The sequence below is a fragment of the Macaca thibetana genome, chromosome 1 (assembly GCF_024542745.1).
Source record: "Macaca thibetana thibetana isolate TM-01 chromosome 1, ASM2454274v1, whole genome shotgun sequence".
NCBI classification, from domain to species: Eukaryota; Metazoa; Chordata; class Mammalia; order Primates; family Cercopithecidae; genus Macaca; species Macaca thibetana.
In genome coordinates this window covers 55,143,039-55,165,949 of record NC_065578.1, presented here as the reverse complement: position 1 = coordinate 55,165,949, position 22,911 = coordinate 55,143,039, and the positions used below count along the sequence as shown (strand labels likewise).

The 22,911-nt window shown below is 39.2% G+C and overlaps 1 long non-coding RNA gene across 1 annotated transcript; it reads left to right on the top strand.

The window, feature by feature from the left end:
- The first annotated feature begins 12,205 nt into the window (after nucleotides 1–12,205).
- Nucleotides 12,206–18,300, top strand: LOC126932911 (uncharacterized). The gene is made up of 2 exons (XR_007718379.1): nucleotides 12,206–12,252; nucleotides 17,774–18,300. It is a non-coding gene; the product is annotated as an uncharacterized LOC126932911 (long non-coding RNA).
- The last annotated feature ends 4,611 nt before the right edge of the window (nucleotides 18,301–22,911 follow it).

The window sequence follows — 22,911 nt, the reverse complement described above, 5'->3', positions numbered from 1 at the left end:
ATTCCTGTTGGTGCCACTAGTAATTCCATGGACTTCTTAGAATCAGCTAAGAATGTTCTCCTGGGGCCCTTCTCAGCTACTTAGCCTTATATGGTAACTCCTCATTTTTCAATAGATTTTCATTTTCCTCTTTCACAGCTCCTCTCACCTCACCAGTTATTATTTGACCTTTCATCTTCTGAAGGCTGACTAGCATGCAACAGCTTCCTTGGATTTTTTAGCTGACAGATGTGATCTAAAGTTCTCTGCCATTGCCTTAAAATAAAGGGATCAGAACACCAAAACTTCTCTGCTCTTTAAAGAAAGGATGATAAAATAAGTGTTGGGGAGGTGGTAATGGGAAGACCATACCCACTCCTGGTTTCCATCTGTGCACACTCAAAGCACTTACCGATGAGAAATCCTAGAGGCCTTGGAATTTTGCATCTAAGAATATTTTTTAATTTGAGATTCCATGTCGTCCAAGTTGCACATGGCCAGAATTTCTGCAAGAAGGGATTGGAACCTTCTATTTCTCAGTGTTGTTGCTCATAAAGGAAGGACAGTGATTATTTTATAACTTTTTGAGATAGTAGAAACAAGACTGAACTTGTCAGAAATCTGAGTTTGGAACTCAGTAGATGTGTGAGGTAATAATCCGCATACCACAGGGGATTTCATAAAGTAAATCAGAAAGCATGAAGCCATTTTGGCCCCTGTGCATAGCTCTTCCCCCCCCCCCCCCCCCCCCCCCCCCCCCCCCCACCCCCCCCCCCCCCCCCCCCCCCCCCCCCCCCCCCCCCCCCCCCCCCCCCCCCCCCCCCCCCCCCCCCCCCCCCCCCCCCCCCCCCCCCCCCCCCCCCCCCCCCCCCCCCCCCCCCCCCCCCCCCCCCCCCCCCCCCCCCCCCCCCCCCCCCCCCCCCCCCCCCCCCCCCCCCCCCCCCCCCCCCCCCCCCCCCCCCCCCCCCCCCCCCCCCCCCCCCCCCCCCCCCCCCCCCCCCCCCCCCCCCCCCCCCCCCCCCCCCCCCCCCCCCCCCCCCCCCCCCCCCCCCCCCCCCCCCCCCCCCCCCCCCCCCCCCCCCCCCCCCCCCCCCCCCCCCCCCCCCCCCCCCCCCCCCCCCCCCCCCCCCCCCCCCCCCCCCCCCCCCCCCCCCCCCCCCCACCCCCCCCCCCGATTGAAATTACCCTCGTCAAGGTTACCAACAATGACCATGATGTGAAATCCAATGACATTTTCCTGTTTTTGTCTTCTTAAGCCTTTCAGCAGTGTTTAACGCAGCTGATCATCCATGCTTTCTAAAAACATTCTCCCCTCTTAGCTTCTACATTTGGCTGCTTTTCCACTTGGATTTCTTCTCAGGATCTTCTGCCAGTTTTTCTTCTTTTATCTGGTGGAAATGTTGGTGATCTTAGTTCCAGGCTTAGTTGTCCAACTCATTTCTCCATACCCCCCTCAAAGTGCTCTCACTTGACATTTCCATTGGTATGTTTCACAGACATTCTCAAACTTAACATGCATGTGCCAGATACTTATTGGTTGATTATCAATCCAGATTTTGCTCTCTTGTGGTCTCCTGGACTGGTAGGACTGGAAGCCTGCAAATGACAGGCCCCTCTCCTCGCTCCGGGCCCATAACTCGTGGGGGTAGCTATACTTGAGCTGTATCCGGCATCTGGTTCTTACCTCAGGGCCATGACAACAAAGATCGCCCACACGTTCCCCTTAAATAAGACATCTCGATGGATCACGGGTCTATCACCCTATTAACCAGTTACGGGAGCTCTCCATGCACAGACTCCCAAGCCTGCTGACTTCCCATCAGGTTCTGCCAATAAAACATACTACAGGGAGATGAGAAACGAGAAGAAATTAAGAACAGTTCATCAGTTGGCAGTACCTCTGGCAATGGCAACCCTGATATTTTCTGCTCAGTGGCAGTTGTGATCATTCCAGAAATTTCTGTGATGGCACTTTGAGCAGCTGCAGCAATTGAGGCAACAATGAGGTTGCAGCATTTGGTGGTTCCAGTGCCATCAGTGGATAAGTACAGCTCACAAACTCTAGCCCACTGGTGGCAGGACCTTAGTGTTGCTGAAATACCCCATTCCCCTATCGATCTCCCTTCATTTCAACACTGTTATGAGAGCCAACATATCCATCAGGCACAGTACATTGGGCCCACAACTCAGGGGCCAAAGAAATGTTTTCATTTTTATTTTTTCATCAGAAGAAAAAAATAAATGAATGACAATGATTCTAGCTTAGATTGTATTTGTCAGTACACCAATATAGTCATAAAACATTTTTAAAAATTTAATGGAGGAAGGGGCCCAAGAAAGCAAAAGTGCAAAGAGCTATGAAAGTTATAATGCACCCCTGACCTTTGTGGCCATTTTCCTGCAACAGATGCTTCTTTGGGAGAAATATCTAGTAGTTTCTGTATTATTTTCCTTTTAACTTGACACTAGCTAATTCTATGCCCCCAGTGGTACTTTTGATTTCTGCCCCTCAAACCTCAGTTAGTCCTCACCCTTCTCCCTCTTAGGGAATGGCACCACCATCACAGAAGAGGCCACAGAAGAGACCTGGAGTGATGTCTCGCTGTCAGCCCTCACATTTAAAGCATCACCAAATTCTGTCCATTCAGCAGAAACAAAATATCTCAAATCTGCCCACTGCTACCACCCAGTCCAAGTCATCACTGGGACTTCCTTTTTGGCCTTAAAATAAAAGAAGTCCCTGTTAGCATACCCCACAAGGCCCTGTGTTATGCAAACCCTGCTTACTTCCTTAATCTCTTTTTGTGCCATTTCACTCCTTGTTTACTATGCCCCACCATGGTGGACAAATTGCATTAATGGCCCCAGTTCTGTCCATGCCTTCTATTCTGACATCCTTGGCTAATGCCTTCCTGCAATTGATAGTAACAGGAGGCAGCCAAATGCCTAGGCAGATAGGGTCGGGTCTCCAGTGAAATCCCACCTCCAAGACAAAGACAGTTTAAAGCCTGAAATCCAAGCTACAAGTTAAATCCTTGGACTGGATTTAGAATTTGTCTTCCTGTTTGGCATGCTTTCCTTTGATAGATCCCCACCCTTCACCTATTTTACATATACCTATGCTTTCCTAATTGGTTTTCTACACTGTCATGCCCAACTTTGAGTGGTGTCTTTTGCTTTAACCTTTTTTGCATACTCACAAACAAATCACCATGTGCTCCCCATCCTGTGCCTATAAAGATCCCAGACTCAGTAGGTAGAAAGTGAGATGGTCTGACCTTAGGGAAGAGACAACCTGACTTTGGGGAAGAGGACCTGCCCTTCCCATCCCATCTCCAGCTCCCCTCTCCACTGACAGCCATTTTCATTGCTCAATAAAATTATCTACCTTCACCAAACTTCAACCATCCATGTGACTTCATTCTTTTTGGATGCGAGACAAGAGCTCGGGACCCACTGAGTGTGGGTACCCAGAAAGGCTGTCATGCTGGCCCTTTGCCTTCAGTGGCAGAGGGCAGCCACCCCATGCAATGAGGCAAGGAGCCAACTGAGCTGCTAACAGGCCACTGTCAATGGATGGTGGAACTAGAGAAGCACTGTAACACCCTCTCTGGGGCTTCAAGGTCACGGGCACCCTCACCTGGGGGCTGCTGCATTCCCCTTGAGGTGGCACACCTGGTCTAGATGCAGGCCCCACACAGAGCTTGCTCCATGGAGTGGCCGGCCAGGTTCTGCACTTGCTCACTTGTGTGCTCCCTCCTGCAAGGGGTTGAGCACAGCAGGCTGAGTAGATGGCACCCCTTCTGAGAGTCCAGTAAAGGGTCTGAGAAAAATCCTGCAACACAGTGACTCTGGGCTCACGTCCTCATGTCTTGCTGCAGATACTATCTCATAGATAACTTGACCTAAAATTGCCCCCACTCCTCCAGCATTCCTATTATACCCTTGGAGATGCTGAAAACCTTGTTTCAGACATTAGCTCCAGCATTTCATAACTCTATGACCTCTCAGCCTCTGAGATCTTTTTCTTCATATGTAAAATGAGAATAAGTGTTACCCTATAAGAGCATTGTAAGAATTTAGTGGAATAAAACGCATAATGCTGATCCATGGTAGGTCCTCAATAAAGGTATTTTTCCTGATCAAAATGTTACCAGCAATATTTTACTATTTATTTATTTATTTGAGGCAGAGTCTTGCTCAGTCACCCAGGCTGGAGCGCAGTGGCACGATCTCGGTTCACTGCAAGCTCCGCCTCCCAGGTTCATGCCATTCTCCTGCCTCAGCCTCCCGAGTAGCTGAGACTACAGGCACCCACCACCACGCTGGGCTAATTATTTTTGTATTTTTTTTAGTAGAGATGGGGTTTCACCATGTTAGCCAGGATGGTCTCGATCTCCTGACCTCGTGATTCGCCGGCCTTGGCCTCCCAAAGTGCTGGGATTACAGGCGTGAGCCACCACGCACAGCCACCAGCAATATTTTAAAAGTAACTTTTGTTTTTTATTTAGGAGTCTACCTACTTACCAAGCATAGTAAATAAAACAAAAACAACATTAAGGAATAAAATCATCTTTTTCACTCTACTTTAGCAAGTGCTTTATAATTATACTGGGCACTGAGAATCTTGGGGTGCACTACTTTCAAATGCTCTGGTATTAAATATAGGTCTATGCCTACATATGTAGTATACTGGGGACTCGTGAGACAAATAACATTGAATTCCTCACAAGTGTGTTTTATGAGTGTTTTCCTGAGGATCATAGTAGAGGCATTTATGGCTGCAGAAAACGAGACTTTTCAAGAGTCATTTCATGGGGCAAGAGATACCAAAATGGTTATAAAACAGAAAAGCACCTCTGCATAGCACGTCTTTCGGAAAGCTGTTCTGCTAAGAACTTGGCATCATTACCCCTTTTTCCCTGGGTCATCTTCATTTGCTTTTTTCCCCAAGGAGCTGTGAGATATAAAAAACAGGTGAGATTTGATTGTAACTGCCTCTGCTACTGAAAGATTCCACTCTTTAAAAGCAGAAAATTTAAAAGAGGATAAAACTGCCTACAAAGGAGTTTTTCCTTTGGACAGCCCTACCATTTATGATACACACAGCTCAGCCCTTGGCTGCCATTAGGAGTGAGAAAACTGTTGAGCCCTTTCCCATGTATTTTGTACTTCTAAATATTACAGCTGCCACTTGGATTTATGTGCTTCGACAGAAGCAGCAGACAAAGAAGTCTATGCCTGTGAAGGAATGAAATAACAATCTAAAAGAGTAATCAAAGTGAGGAGCAAATTTGGATTGGATTTAGGGATGCCCCACCACACATACCACACCCCCCCCGCCACACAGACACACACACCATGCAGACACACAAACATTCCTAGGACAAGTGTGGTTACCTCAAAGACAGAAATGCCAAGTACTTTTTCTTACCAAGAGAGCAGTTTTCTTTAACAAACTGTTTACTGCTTGCTACACAGCATACATTCTTTTAGCAATTGATATGATGAAAATTTATTTTATATTATAAAATTAGTGAACTCCACTACTTACCTGTCACCCCAAAAACAAAGAGAAAAGAAACATTAAAGAAAGTCATGTATGAAAACTATATCAAGGTTTATTTTCCAAAATATTAGTACACAAATATCAATAAGTGTTCTAAATAAAAGAGTTCTGTGGTCAAACAGAATTGGGAAATGTTAATTTAGCTGAGGATAAACAAATCTCTTTTGCAAGAGTTCCTAGAACCTTTATTTACTTATTTGCATTATGAATCGCTGAGAGCAGAATATGTTATGTAAACATTTTGATAGAAACACATTAATATTTTAGGAGAATAGCATGAAAAAAGAGTAAAAAATTAAAGTTCCTGTCCTTAAGACAGTCATTGGCTAGTGGAGAAAAAACCCACAAACAGATTATTAAAATCAAATGATTAAAATGTAACAATTGTGGTAAATACAGAGAGGACTGAGGAAAACCAGAAGGAAGAAACTATCCAGGCAGGGGAGTCAGTGTTTCCTGGATGAGGGGACACTGGAACTGTACCTTAACAAACGAGTGGCATTCTTCCAATTTCATCTACTTCAGTCTACCATCTCTGACCATCTACATGAAATAAACAATGCTTTCTCTTCACTAAAGCTTATTGCTTCCCTCTTTTGGCAATTATGTACATTTGCCTTTTGTTTTCTTTGGGAGCTAGATAGATCTAGATCCAAATCTCATCTCAGACTTTTACTGCCTCTGATCTTGAGCAACTACCTTAACCTTATCCATTTTTCTGAATTGTTGGGGGAATTAGAGATAATCTAAGTAAAGCACCTAGCAAAGTGCCTGAAACATAATAGGCTTAACCGTTTGCGCTATTATCGATGCAGGATTTTTGAATGAATGCTGAACTCATGGCAGGGGTTCCCCCTCTACTCAGCCTACTGCACTCAACCCCTTGTGGGAGGAAGCACATAAGTGAGTGAGTGAGGAACCCAGCCAGCTGCTCCGAGTGCCAATACAGGAACAAGCTCCGTGCAGGACCCGTGGTCAGATCAGGTGTGTCACCTTAAGGGGAATGTGGCAGTGCCCATGTGAGGGTGCCCATGATCCTGAAGCCCCAGAGGGGACGTTACAGTGCTCCTTTAGTTCCACCATCTGCAGATTGGTGGCATGTTAGCAACTCAGTTGGCCCCTTGCCTCATTGTGTGAGGTGGCTGGCCTCCATTAGTGAGGGCAAAGAGCCAGCGTGATAGACTTTCTGGGTTACCACACTTGGTGGGTCCCAAATTCTTGTCCATTGTTCAAGAAGAATGAAGCCATGCAGACGACTGAAGGATGGTGAAGGCAGATAATTTTATTGAGCAATGAAGACGGCTCTCAGTGGAGAGGCAAACTAGTGAGGGGATGGGAAGGGCAGATGGTCTTCCCCAGAGTCAGGTTGTCTCTTCCCCAAAGTCAGGCTGTCTACCTCTCTACCAACTGAATCTGGGGTCTTTGTAGGCACAGAATGGGAAGTGCATGCTGATTGGTTTGTGAGTATGCAATAAACATTAAAGCAAAGTCACCACTCAAAGGTGGGCATGACAGTGTAGAAAAACAATTAAGAAAGGGTAGATATAGGTAAAATAGGTGAAGGATGGGGATCAAGAGGAAAGCATGCCAAACAGGAAGACAAGTTCTCAATCCAGCCTAAGGATTTAACTTGTACCTTGGCTTTTAGGCTTTAAACTGTCTTTGGCTTGGAGGTGGGGTTTCACTGGGGACCTACCCCTATCTGCGTAGGCATTTGGTTGCCTCCTACCGTTTTTATTTTTATTATTATTAGGTCTTAAAATTGGAATAGATTTTCAGACATCTAATCTAAGCATTCACTGGATAGACCAATTCCATTCATGATATGTTTATATTACAGCTTCTGCTTAAAACTCTACTTTTATACAATTTTGTTTAATATACTCTCAGATTCTGAAAGACATAGTGCTATGCCTGTGTTACATACAGAATGAATCAAGCACAGATCTTGTCCTGGATCATGTGTTCTCAGTCTAATGCTAGGGCAGGGTGATGCTGGAGAAGGTAAGAGCATAACAACAAGCACAATAGATAGGGAAGTCCATGGGCACTAATGAAGAGGTGCAGATAAGACATCATAGGAGCAAATACTCCTGCCCATTGGCATATGAAAGGCAGATTCCTGAAAGGACTGACATTTGAGCTGAGCCTCAATGTATGGGTTATATATGGATTTAAGAGATTGGCAATGGAAAAAATCCAGGAGAAAAAAAACAGGAGAAGCAATGTAATAACTTGTCAATTTGGCCAAGTCATTAAGCTAGTATGAGTAAATTAATGGGTAATAAATATAAAACCAGAAAGATAAATTGGTAACAGATCACAAAGTGTCAAAACAGTTCACCATCTACTTCTGTCAATATGTCACATTCAACAGCTCCATAAAACACAACAAATATCATTTAAAGGCATAAGTGAACCAACAAGAAAGGAAAATCCATAGAAACTAAAAAAATAAAATAAAATAGAAACAAAAGCCCTGCACATCTCACCAGAAAGCTCATAAGGAGACCCTGGGATTAACAAAGCTCTTGATTGTTACGCATGTAAATGGACAAAGAAAGGAGACATTAGGCCTGAAATGTTGGGGATAGAGGGATGCATAACTGATATCTACCCAGTGTGTAAGAGCCTTCCTAGGGCTACAAAAATAGAGTAAAGGGTTTAAGAAATCTATCATTATAGGAAGGCACAAATAAAATTTATTTGTCAATCTGGCCACAAAATCAAAATTGTCATTTCTACTGATTTATTATCAAAGACTTCTGACACTCAAGATTGGAGTGTGACAATCTTTGCAGCAGCAGCAGAAGTGAATCAATGCTGTGTAAATGATTGGGAAAACTACAACCTTAGAAATTAACATAAAAAGGATACACACAGCTATTATTTTGGGGGCTCCAAGAAGAAGCAAAAAGAAATCCATCTGATAGGACATACCTTCAAACAAGTTTACAAATGTTTCCCTAGTTAAAACCTCACTGAAAGAAAGAAAAATTACAACCTCACAAAGAAAAATTACATAGTTCCTGGAGTAACAATCATTAGGGAAAAGTAGCAAAGCAGTAGCAACAGACCTCTAAGAACTTTAGTTAATAGATAGAAATTATTAAATAAGAATGTTTAATATGATTAAAGGTACAATCTTTAAAATGATTAAAGATATACAAGAAGATATAACGTGTATGAAAGAAGGATAAGACATCATTAAAAAGATGTATTTGAGAGAGAATATATAAATGAAAAACACAGCTGTTAATATTAAAATTGGAAGGAAATATAAACAGTAGCCTAAAACAAACTCAAGAAATAATTAGTGAAATGGAAAACAGACCTGAAGAAACTCGTAAGTACTGACGGATAAATATTTAAGAAATTTAGGAGACATGGAAGATGGAATTTAAAATGATAAGATAAACAGAAATGGCAGGAAGAGTTAACACGTGAAAGATGACAACTATAATAATTACTTTTTTTGCTCCAGCCATACCTACTTCCTTGCTGCCTCAAATACTTTAACAAACTGGCACATGTACCCCTGAATTTAAAATAAAAGTTAAAAACAGCATACAGATGATCCTCAACTTAACAGTGGAATTACCTCCCAATAAACCCATCATAGGTTGAAAACATTATGTGTTAAAAATGCATTTAATGCACCTAATTGACTGAACATCATAGCTTAGCCTAACCTACTGGAATGTGCTCAGAACACTTACATAAGCCTTACGTTACAGTTGGGCAAAACCATCTAACACAAAGTCTATTTTATAACAAAGTATTGAATATCTCATGTAATTTATTAAATACTGTACATTAAATTGAGATTGTGAAAATTTCACATCATTGTAAAGTTGAAAAGTTGTTAAGTTGAATCATAAGTAAGTCATAAGTAAGTCAGGGACCATCATACTGATGACCAACAACATTTTTTTATCACACTTAGGGTATTTTAGATTTTGAAGGAGAATCAGAAAAATTATATCTATGGAAAATTATAGAATTATCTATGTTCATTCAGTAGTCAATTTACAAACATATGGAAATAGATAGAACTAAACAAGAGTTTAAGTTTTCTAATTTAAGTCTATTTTCCTAAATGCATCCCTCATTTTACTGGTAATACTGAATGATTTTAGTTTTCATACAGACAATTTAATTATTATTAAATTTATAAATTTATCTTAATAAGTATTCAAAAAACAAGTTCCTGCTTAGGTTGAAGCTAACATAAGTAGTACCTCTACTCCATCTCTCTGCATTTTTTGGCAACACATTATACACTCTTTGGGTGGTATGTGAATAAGGTAAATAACAGGAAGGTTATTTGCAAATGTCCAAAGTCTGAAAGTCAGGAAACTCTGCAGGCCAAACTTTAGTTTAATATATAAAGAAATGGAAACTCAAGAAAAAAATACTTTAACCTTGCTTCTACCTCAGAGTTTTTGAAATTTCAGTTCCCTCTGTTTAAATGCTTTTCCCCTAGATATTGGCAAGGGTGCTTCTTTCAAGTTTTTATACAAATATCATCTTGTGAGTAAGGTCTTGCCTAATAATTCTATTTAAAATAGCAAAAAATCCCATCTCTACCCCCAGAATTCCTCATTCCCTTACCTTGAACGTATTTTATGGTATTTATCACCTATAAGATATATTTTACCACTTATTAATTATTTTTGTTCATCGCCTTTTACCACTCCACCCAAGAATATAAACTCTGTGAATGATAATGTCAAAACAAGTAGAAATTGATTAAAGCAGTAACTGGAGAAAAAATTGTAACTTGACATTGCTGTATTATAAACAAAAGACATGAAAATTAAAATGCTAGGCTTAAAATTTAACAAATTGGAAACATTTTTGAAGTGTAGACCTAAAGAACACCCAAATGAAGAAATAAGAAGTATAAAAATAGAAATTAAATAGAAAACAAAGCTATAATAGAGAGAATTATTAAAATCAAAAGCTGTGTTTCATTATAAAAATTAATTTAATATAATAGAACAACCTCTGGAGAAGTTAGGAAACAAAGCAGACAGCAAAGTTAATCGTAAGCCTTAAAAGTTTGAAAAGTGGACATGTTATAAAAATAATAGAAAATGAAAAATATTAAAGCTAATCTCTGGAAAACTTTGTTAACAAGTTTGAAAATGTAAAAGAAATGGGCCATTTTCTAGAAAAATGTAACTTAGCACAACTGATTCAAAGAGAAATTGAAAAAAACAAAAACACCTAAACAAATATACAAAATGAGGTAGGAACGATTTTAAACTATACATGATGAAGAGTAGTAACATTATTCATTTGTAAAAAGAAAAAAAAGTGTATCCGCACTCCTACGCCACACACAAAAGTATATTTCAGTTGGATATACAGAATATAACTTTTACGTACATTTTAAAACCTAGTAAATGTCATGAATTATTTTTAGACATACTGTATTGCATATATAATAGAAGGACAAAAACACTTGCATGAATGATGCACATCAAATTAGGACATTGGTTACTTCTTGGAAGAGTGGGAATTGGATGAGATGAAGGATATTGCAGGAGCCTACAACTCTAGCTCTAATTTTCAGACTCATTTTAGAATAAAAATTATTCAATCATAGCAAAAATCTGAAATAGCAAAATGTTCAGATTTGACAAGGCTGGGTTTTGGATATATGGGTGCTCATTTTATTATTCTTTGTATTTTTAGTAACTTTAAATATGCAATTATTTAGAAATGACATCTAGGCCAAATGATCTGCCTTTTTTTCCTACAAGCAGTGAGGAATTCTTGAAGTTCTTTAGTAGGAAATCTGATCATGAAGAGCTTCAAATGCCATCACAAAAACCTGAGTGTTCTCTCTCTTCCCTCTCATAGAAAGAATCTCAACAAAATTCAATTCAAATATCCAAAATGAACAGATACAGACAGGATTAACCTTGTTAAGCCAACCATGGAATCAAAGGTGCTTTATTGAGAAATTTTCTGCAGAGAATAATATATATTTTAAAATATTGCTTATATGTTAAGGCACCCAAAGACAACCACACAATATTATGCAATCTGGAAAATAATGAATTTAAACTGATTGTGTTTGGAGCTGGGAAAGCTTCTCCATGAAAGTGTTTTGAAACTAACAACACTTTTGTGATGTGTTACAGTCAAGGCAGAAGCAAAAAGCAAAGTGTGTGCTTCTCCCAAGAGCAACTTTAAAAGAATGTGTATAGAAAGAATCATTTAAAAACTATGTGTATTTATATATCATCTGCTTGCCATAGTTTATGTAATATTTTGTAGAATTCTAATCCCATTAATTACGTTTTATATTTTTCCATTTTTCTGTGTAATATGTAATTATTTCAACCTCTGCCCTAGTTTTGTGTGCTCTATTATTTGGCTGGAATTCAGAAGGGTTTGTGTCAGAGAACCCTGATATGATCAAGATACCAGTCTTCCCCACTTAACTCATCTTCTCTGATCTAAACAGTTCTATTTTGTGAATGTGCCCCCACGACTTGAATAGGACAAAGCATTCAAGACATAGTGTTTCCATAAATGATTTAATCTCACTAAGACACAAGTTTTATTCCCTCAAGAAAAAAATCTAATGCCAAAAATGAATTACTTTTCATTTTTCTGGTTTTTTTTTTTTCTCTTTCCAAGGCTGTCTGCATAGATAAAGGAACAAGAGGGCCAAAGCCATTAACTGGGTAATTCAACTTCAGTCAGTACATCTTACCCAAGATTACAAGATGAGACAAAAGTGAGGATTTTTCCATGTTGAGCTATTTGCTGGAATCTTGACACTAAAAGTATTCAGAAAAGATTGGGTATCTACCTTTATGGGATGGGAAGTTAAAAATAGAAGGGAAAACTGGGGGGAAAGGAAAGGAATGAACATTTTCTGAACACTTGACTATGTTCCAGGTACTTCAGGTAAATCATCCAAGTGAAATCGTACAGTACCTCAATGGAGTGTGTGCATTGCTTATGCCACTGATGACAAACAGAGACTCTAACAAGTGGAAAAATAGACCTTAAGACCAAGGGGTGGGCATGAAGGTGCACTACTCAGATCTCCATTCAGGAAAAGCTGCTGCTGGCAGCATAGGTGAAAATGTGGCTGCATCTTCAGATCTTGGCACTCATGCTAAGGCCATGCCTCCAGGACATGACAGAATACAGCAGTGGCTCCATAGTTAGTCCACTCCTGCTCAATGCAGGAATCCTATAAATCTGCTCTGAGACCCTGCATTGGCCTAGCTAGGAATTTCTTAGGACAGTACTCAGAACTGCAGCTCCTACAACAGCCTCCTTCCTTCCCACTCCCCTTTCACAGGTGCCAGAATGGCATCACCTGCCTTCTCTTCTTCCATCCATCTTTGTCCTTCATAACCACTTTCCACAACAAGCCTCTTGCACATCTAATCCTGTCTTGGCATTAGCTTCTCAAAAGACCTTACCTGACACAGGCCACAGAACAAATAGCTTTCAGCTTACAAATAATAAGCTTGAAGATCTATTGTACAGCATGGTGATTATTGTTAATAATCACGCATTACGTACTTGAAATTTGCTAAGAAAGTAGATCTTAAGTGTTCTTACCACAAAAAAAGAAAATAGTATAATAATTATATGAGATTACATATGTTAATTAACTTGATTGTGGAAATTATTACACAAAGTATAGTTATATCAAAACGCTGTGTTGTACATCTTAAATACACATATATTTAAATTTGTAAATTATAACTCAATAAAACTTGGAGAAAAACCCTAGTAAATGTCAGAATTAGGATCTGATACCAAAAAGGATCACTATTTCAATATTGATATTAATACTATTAATACTAATATTGATATTACTGCTAATAATTAACATGATATATACTATTTATTGAGTGTTAACTATGAGCTAATTATTGTGCTTACATGCACTATCTTATTCAGTTTTCATTAAAATTTTATAAGACAGATATTATCTGCATTTTACAGATAAGGACACAAAGACAGAGAAATCATTAACTTATCCAGATTACATCATTATCCAGTAGCATATCCAGGATTTGGACTTGGAGCTGTGTGGCTCCAAAATCCATGTTCTTACCCACTGTATTATTCCATTTTCATACTGTTATAAAAAACTGCCTGAGACTGGGTAATTTATAAAGAGGTTTAATTGACTCACAGTTCCACATGGCCGAGGAGTCCTCAGGAGACTTACAATCATGACAGAAGGCAAAGGGGAAGTAAGGCACCTTCTTCACAAGATGGCAGGAAGGAGAAGTGCAGAGAGAAGTGTAAAAGATCTCTTGGGAACTCACTATCAACAAGAACAGCACTGGGGAAACCACTCCCATGATTCAGTTGGGGAAACCACTCCCATGATTCAGTTACCTCCGCCCGGTCTCTCCCTTGACACATGGGGATTATGGGAATTACAATTCAAGATGAGATTTGGGTGGGGAAACAAAGCCTGACCATATCACTCACCTGTGTAGTTTTTACACTTTCATTAATTTTTATGCTTTATGTCTATTATTTGATGGGTTTTTTTCTACTTAAGATGAGAATAAGCAACATATATTTATAAAACATTAACTCTGTGGCCAGTTTTTGGGTTATATCCTGAGGATTCAATAAAATGAAAGTCCTAATTTCTGCCCTCAAGAAAGTCATTATTAATCTGTATGCTTATTAACAATTTAATGAAAAGAAACTATTGATTTCTCTGAAACAAAGAAGCAAGCAAGAAGCTAGCCAAGTGTACGGTAGTTATTAAATGGTGTTAGCTACTTTTCTGAACAAAGTAATATAAAAATACATCAACTTCAAAGCCTGTGAAATTTCAAAATAGCAAAAAAGCAAAATAATTCCCATTAGCTGGAATGGAGGAACCAGGGTTTTAAAATCTTGTAAAATTTGAAGAGGTACAAAATATAGGATATCAAAGTGAAGGTGAACAATTAATGACAATTTGCTACCAGGAGGGGAAAAAGTCAATCCTTAAAATTAAGTCAGATTCAAGGAGAAATATAGTTGCCCACTTGGTGTCACTTACGTTTCCTCCATGCACACATATATCATGTTCCTTTAGAACATATTGGAATGTAATATAATGGAAATAGTATGTACTCGACAGTCAAACAGAACTGTAGCCCACAAGACTGTCAGTGTGAACTGGTTAAACAATAAAATCATAAACTAGGGCAACAAAGAGAATGTTTAATGATGCTACATGGGAAATTTAATGTTGTCTAGGTTTCTCCCCAGTGGAGAAGGCTGCTGTAATCTTGGACTCCATCCAGAAATTTACCCTTCCTAACTCAAGGCCTTCTAAAATATTTCCTCCTGCCATACAATGGAAGAAATAACATATGTATTTTTAAAAGACAGACAAAAAGATACATACTAAGCTTTAAATGAAAAATAAAGAGGCAGCTGGCCTGAGTACACAGACCACCAAAAATCTGTTGGGTCCTATAAGCAGAAATAAAAAACAAGACTTGCAATTTAGTAACTTTTTACCTGTCATTTGTTAGTATCTGGAGACCAAGCAAAACTTCCTTATCAATTCTTTAAAGAATCCTCATGATATGGTTTAGGTCTGTCTCTCTGCCCCAATCTCATGTTGAATTATAAACCCCAGTGTTGGAGATGAGGCCTAGTAGGAGGTGATTGGATCATGGGGGGGGATTTTCCCCTTGGTGCTGTTCTTGTGGTAGTGAGTTCTCATGAGTCTGGTTGCCTAAAAGTATGTGGCATCTCCCTCCACTTCTTCCTGCTCTGGCCATATGAGGTGCTCACTCCCACTCCGCCTTCCACCATAATTGTAAGTTTCCTGAGACTCCCCCGAAGCCCAGCAGAAGCCAACAACATGCTTTCTGTGCAGTACGCGGAACCACGAGCCAATTAAACCTCTTTTTTTTTTTTCTTTTTTTTTTTTTTGACGGAGTTTCACTCTGTCGCCCAGGCTGGAATGCAGTGGTACTATCTCAGCTTATTGCAAGCTCTGCCTCCTGGGTTCACGCCATTCTCCCGCCTCAGCCTCCTGAGTAGCTGGGACTACAGGCACCTGCCATCACGCCCGGCTAATTTTTTTTTTGTATTTTTATTAGAGACGGGGTTTCACTGTGTTAGCCAGAATGGTCTCGATCTCCTGACCTCGTGATCTGCCCACCTCGGCCTCCCAAAGTGCTGGGATTACAGGCGTGAGCCACTGCGCCCAGCCCTAAACCTCTTTTCTTTATAAATCACCCACTCTCAGGTATTTATTTATAGCAGGGTAAGAACAGACTAATATACCTCAATATTTGAAGTAAACCGTGAAAAACAGTTTCATAAAAATAGTATAGAGACCTCCCATTGCAAATAATCAGTATCCCAGAGCAAAGCTGTTTTAGGTCCATAATGGGGGAAAGACTCAGAAACTAATCTTAATAATTTGGAAGAATGAGCAGTTGAGACCAGACCAAAATTGAAATTGTCCCTGGCTAAGGCCTTCCTCCTCAATGAGAAGGAACTCAATGCTATTATCACAAACCTGCTGCATAGAATTTGTTCCTCTGTTTAATGATGCTTTAGCTAACTGTAGCACAAGGGACACATTTTATAGAAGTTTTTCAGGCTGGGCTATCCCCAAGTGCCAACATGGATACATTGATTACTTTTATTTAAATGAACTTCTGAGGAGGCAAAGTGAGAATACCTGGATGAGAGGGAAGATACAAAGTCTCACTTGTCACTCTTCATTTGAACTTATTACTAAGACTAATGATATGGTACACAATTTCAATACAAACAAACTGAAAAATGCACAGGGTAGCTAGAATAAGAACAATGCTATAGTAAGCATTGGAAGGCTGTGGTTTATGAAATTTGGAAGAGGCCAGGTCACACAGCTGTTATGACATGTACAACATATACAGCTATATAAGAAGCCCTTGAATAGAATGAGTGCAAATGATTAATGGAGAAATGGATGAGTGAATGAATGAATGAATGAATGAATCCAAAGTATAGCAATAGAATAGACAATGGATTGAGAACCAGGAAATACGGTTTCTAGTCTTAAGGTCTTTCTCTTGTGTGACCCCTGGAAACTTACTTCTAATTTTATAGTTCAGTTTTCTTCTTTGTTTCATTTACTCTTTTTGATATGTCACAAGTTCTTAGCTTGTGTTTCATTAATGAATAAGGATAGTCGTCCTGACTTCGTACAGGAAAGGAGTCTAACATTTGTTGAATAATACTTAATATGTGCTACCACCCTGCCAAACACACACACTCTCTCTCAGTGTTAATCCTTTCAACCATACTTAAAAGTAGATATAATTGTCGTCACTTTTACCAGTGAAAAAACTGAGATTCTAATATATTCTAATATATTAACTGATGTTTCTGTTTCACACAGAGTAAGTAAATAGGATAACACTGGAGGCTGTTACAGACCCAAACCTTTCAATCTTACCATATTGCCACTTGTCTGAGAAAGTGAAAAAAGTATACATATGCAAGGTATTACCAGTGTTGCAGATATTTGCCCAAAGGCACATATCTAAGTGTTTGTTTCTATACAAAATAGTCAGACTGGTTCTTATACCAGCTCACACGGGATGTGAGGCAACAGATAGACCCAAATATTTATTAAGTGGGAAAGTAAGATGTCCATAAGTTGATGAAGACTGTTTTGTTTTGCTTTTCTTCTTGTGACCAGGCAACTAATAGCAAGGGAAGAATAGGAAATGTTGGTAGACAACTTGGCTAAAGTACCAGACTTCTTTGTCATCCAGTCAGACACTAGGGGTGAAAAAAAAATCTGCCTGGTTATCTTTGTCTGGTCTCTCTTGGCTGAAAAACAGGGCACTCTTCAGAGGTAAAAGGGATGGTCTGTTCTTTATAATTAAATGACCCTACAAACAGAGATAACTCTGAGTAAAAGGAGAAAAAGTCTCAGATCTCAATTTTTTTTTTTTTGTAAAAAGTAAGAACAATATTTGAAAGAGAGAGCATGAATGATAGTTGTGTATGAGATTATTAGATTAAGAATTTATCTTGTAATATGCTAACAGTCCATTTTCTAACTATGTGAAATGTATGTGAATATATACATCTACAGTAAATATATTGCTGAGTTAAATATATATGTGTGTATTTAATTTTCATCACAAATTGCTACTCTTCCTTTTCTCAGATATCTTACTTTCCTTTCCCTTTTGCCTTGACTATCAGGAATCTCACAAGTCATAACCAGGCCTGATGACAACAGTTTCCTTTGACCTGGTGTGGTACTGTAAATGGTAAATTTTAGACCAACTTTTTAGTAATAGACCCTCTCTATACCTTTTGTTGTAAGCCACTGCAGATTCTTGCTGCAGGTATGAAGTAAATTCTGTTAATAGCCTTGATTTTTCACCTGTGCCACCATATACATCTTTGCCATGGCCTCATAATGGATGGAATATACTTCCCTGCCCCTTGACTTGATACTTGACCATGTAACTTGCTTGGGACAGTGAAAGATGATGGAAATGACAGTATACCAGTTCTCAGCCTAGGTCTTAAGAAGCCTCCAGTGTTTCCAGCTACACATCTGCCATCACCATGAGAAGAACCTGCTCAAGCAACCCACTAATCACAGGAGGAGAATAAGAGACACATGGAGCAGAGCTGCCCTCAGAGTCCACCTAGATTAGTTGTCGGCAGACCTCTGGTGGACTTGTAGAAACATAAGCAATAATAAAAGGCTATTGTTTTAAGTCACTGAGTTTTGGGGTAATATTTTATTCAGCAAGTTAACCAGTACAAGGTAGATGGAAAATATTTATATTTCAAGGTTTATATTTTAAATATACATATATGTATTTATGGTGAGAAAGTTTTTATAAATGTGTGAAAAGTCTTTAATTTTCATAAACAGAATATTATTGCATAATTTAATACTTTTGAATATTTCTATGGTTTCAACGTCCTGCCAAAACTCATGTTGAAATTTAATTGCCATGTAACAGTGTTGAGAAGCAGGACCTTAAAGAGGTGATTAGATTATGGGATGCCACCCTCATGAATGGATTAATGCCGTTATCAAAAAAAGTGAGTTAGTTATTGCAGGAGTTCTGCCCCCTTTTCCTCTCTTGTTCGTCTTATGTGCACTCTGTTGCCCTTCCACAATGTTATGAAGCAGCAAGAAGGCCTTCACCAAATGCTGAGCTGCTGTTGGTCCTATGCTCTTGAACTTCCCAGCCTCCAGAATCATGAGCCAAATAAACTAATTTTTATATATATATATATAAGTTACCTAGTCTGTGGTATTCTGTTATAGCAGCAGAAAATGAACTAAGTAGAGACTTACAAAGAGACTTAGACTCCCATACAATAATAATGGGAGACTTCAACACTCCACTGTCAACATTAGATAGATCAACGAGACAGAAAGTTAACAAGGATATCCAGGAATTGAACTCATCTCTGCAGCAAGCAGACCTAATAGACATCTATAGAACTCTCCACCCCAAATCAACAGAATATACATTCTTCTCAGCACCACTTCGTACTTACTCCAAAATTGACCACGTAATTGGAAGTAAAGCACTCCTCAGCAAATGTACAAGAACAGAAATTATAACAAACTGTCTCTCAGACCACAGTGCAATCAAACTAGAACTCAGGACTAAGAAACTCAATCAAAACCGCTCAACTACATGGAAACTGAACAACCTGCTCCTGAATGGCTACTGGGTACATAATGAAATGAAGGCAGAAATAAAGATGTTCTTTGAAACCAATGAGAACAAAGATACAACATACCAGAATCTCTGGGACACATTAAAAGCAGTGTGTAGAGGGAAATTTATAGCACTAAATGCCCACAAGAGAAAGCAGGAAAGATCTAAAATTGACACTCTAACATCGCAATTAAAAGAACTAGAGAAGCAAGAGCAAACACATTCGAAAGCTAGCAGAAGGCAAGAAATAACTAAGATCAGAGCAGAACTGAAGGAGATGGAGACACAAAAAACCCTCCAAAAAATCAATGAATCCAGGAGTTGGTTTTTTGAAAAGATCAACAAAATTGACAGACCACTAGCAAGACTAATAAAGAAGAAAAGAGAGAAGAATCAAATCGACGCAATTAAAAATGATAAAGGGGATATCACCACTGACCCCACAGAAATACAAACTACCATCAGAGAATACTATAAACACCTCTACACAAATAAACTGGAAAATCTAGAAGAAATGGATAATTTCCTGGACACTTACACTCTCCCAAGACTAAACCAGGAAGAAGTTGAATCCCTGAATAGACCAATAGCAGGCTCTGAAATTGAGGCAATAATTAATAGCCTACCAACCAAAAAAAGTCCAGGACCAGATGGATTCACAGCTGAATTCTACCAGAGGTACAAGGAGGAGTTGGTACCATTCCTTCTGAAACTATTCCAATCAATAGAAAAAGAGGGAATCCTCCCTAACTCATTTTATGAGGCCAACATCATCCTGATACCAAAGCCTGGCAGAGACACAACAAAAAAAAGAGAATTTTAGACCAATATCCCTGATGAACATCGATGCAAAAATCCTCAATAAAATACTGGCAAACCGGATTCAGCAACACATCAAAAAGCTTATCCACCATGATCAAGTGGGCTTCATCCCTGGGATGCAAGGTTGGTTCAACATTCGCAAATCAATAAACATAATCCAGCATATAAACAGAACCAAAGACAAGAACCACATGATTATCTCAATAGATGCAGAAAAGGCTTTTGACAAAATTCAACAGCCCTTCATGCTAAAAACGCTCAATAAATTCGGTATTGATGGAACGTACCTCAAAATAATAAGAGCTAGTTATGACAAACCCACAGCCAATATCATACTGAATGGGCAAAAACTGGAAAAATTCCCTTTGAAAACTGGCACAAGACAGGGATGCCCTCTCTCACCACTCCTATTCAACATAGTGTTGGAAGTTCTGGCTAGGGCAATTAGGCAAGAGAAAGAAATCAAGGGTATTCAGTTAGGAAAAGAAGAAATCAAATTGTCCCTCTTTGCAGATGACATGATTGTATATTTAGAAAACCCCATTGTCTCAGCCCAAAATCTCCTTAAGCTGATAAGCAACTTCAGCAAAGTCTCAGGATACAAAATTAATGTGCAAAAATCACAAGCATTCTTATACACCAGTAACAGACAAACAGAGAGCCAAATCAGGAATGAACTTCCATTCACAATTGCTTCAAAGAGAATAAAATACCTAGGAATCCAACTTACAAGGGATGTAAAGGACCTCTTCAAGGAGAACTACAAACCACTGCTCAGTGAAATAAAAGAGGACACAAACAAATGGAAGAACATACCATGCTCATGGATAGGAAGAATTAATATCATGAAAATGGCCATACTGCCCAAGGTAATTTATAGATTCAATGCCATCCCCATCAAGCTACCAATGAGTTTCTTCACAGAATTGGAAAAAACTGCTTTAAAGTTCATATGGAACCAAAAAAGAGCCCGCATCTCCAAGACAATCCTAAGTCAAAAGAACAAAGCTGGAGGCATCACGCTACCTGACTTCAAACTATACTACAAGGCTACAGTAACCAAAACAGCATGGTACTGGTACCAAAACAGAGATATAGACCAATGGAACAGAACAGAGTCCTCAGAAATAATACCACACATCTACAGCCATCTGATCTTTGACAAACCTGAGAGAAACAAGAAATGGGGAAAGGATTCCCTATTTAATAAATGGTGCTGGGAAAATTGGCTAGCCATAAGTAGAAAGCTGAAACTGGATCCTTTCCTTACTCCTTATACGAAAATTAATTCAAGATGGATTAGAGACTTAAATGTTAGACCTAATACCATAAAAACCCTAGAGGAAAACCTAGGTAGTACCATTCAGGACATAGGCATGGGCAAAGACTTCATGTCTAAAACACCAAAAGTAACAGCAGCAAAAGCCAAAATTGACAAATTCAATTTTTGTGTCCCTACAAAGGACACAAACTCATCCTTTTTTATGGCTGCATAGTATTCCATGGTGTATATGTGCCACATTTTCTTAATCCAATCTGTCACTGATGGACATTTGGGTTGATTCCAAGTCTTTGCTATTGTGAATAGTGCTGCAATAAACATACGTGTTCATGTGTCTTTATAGCAGCATAATTTATAATCCTTTGGGTATATACCCAGTAATGGGATGGCTGGGTCATATGGTACATCTAGTTCTAGATCCTTGAGGATCTCATTAAACTAAAGAGCTTCTGCACAGCAAAAGAAACTACCATCAGAGTGAACAGGCAACCTACAGAATGGGAGAAAATTTTTGCAATCTACTCATCTGACAAAGGGCTAATATCCAGAACCTACAAAGAACTCAAACAAATTTACAAGAAAAAAACAAACAACCCCATCAAAAAGTGGGCAAAGGATATGAACAGACATTTCTCAAAAGAAGACATTCATACAGCCAACAGACACATGAAAAAAAATGCTCATCATCACTGGCCATCAGAGAAATGCAAATCAAAACCACAATGAGATACCATCTCACACCAGTTAGAAAGGCAATCATTCAAAAGTCAGGAAACAACAGGTGCTGGAGAGGATGTGGAGAAATAGGAACACTTTTACACTGTTGGTGGGATTGTAAACTAGTTCAACCATTATGGAAAACAGTATGGTGATTCCTCAAGGATCTAGAACTAGATGTACCATATGACCCAGCCATCCCATTACTGGGTATATACCCAAAGGATTATAAATTATGCTGCTATAAAGACACATGAACACGTATGTTTATTGCAGCACTATTCACAATAGCAAAGACTTGGAATCAACCCAAATGTCCATCAGTGACAGATTGGATTAAGAAAATGTGGCACATATACACCATGGAATACTATGCAGCCATAAAAAAGGATGAGTTTGTGTCCTTTGTAGGGACATGGATGCAGCTGGAAACCATCATTCTTAGCAAACTATCACAAGAACAGAAAACCAAACACTGCATGTTCTCACTCATAGGTGGGAACTGAACAATGAGATCACTTGGACTCAGGAAGGGGAACATCACACACCAGGGCCTATCATGGGGAGGGGGGAGGGTGGAGGGATTGCATTGGGATTTATACCTGATGTAAATGACGAGGTGATGGGTGCAGCACACCAACAAGGCACAAGTATACATATGTAACAAACCTGCACGTTATGCACATGTACCCTACAACTTAAAGTATAATAATAATAAATAAATTTAAAAAAAATTTTTTTAAACAAAAAAAATAAATAAATAAATAAAAAATAAAAAAAAAAAAAAAAAAAAAAAAAGAAAATGAACTAAGACAAATATGGTA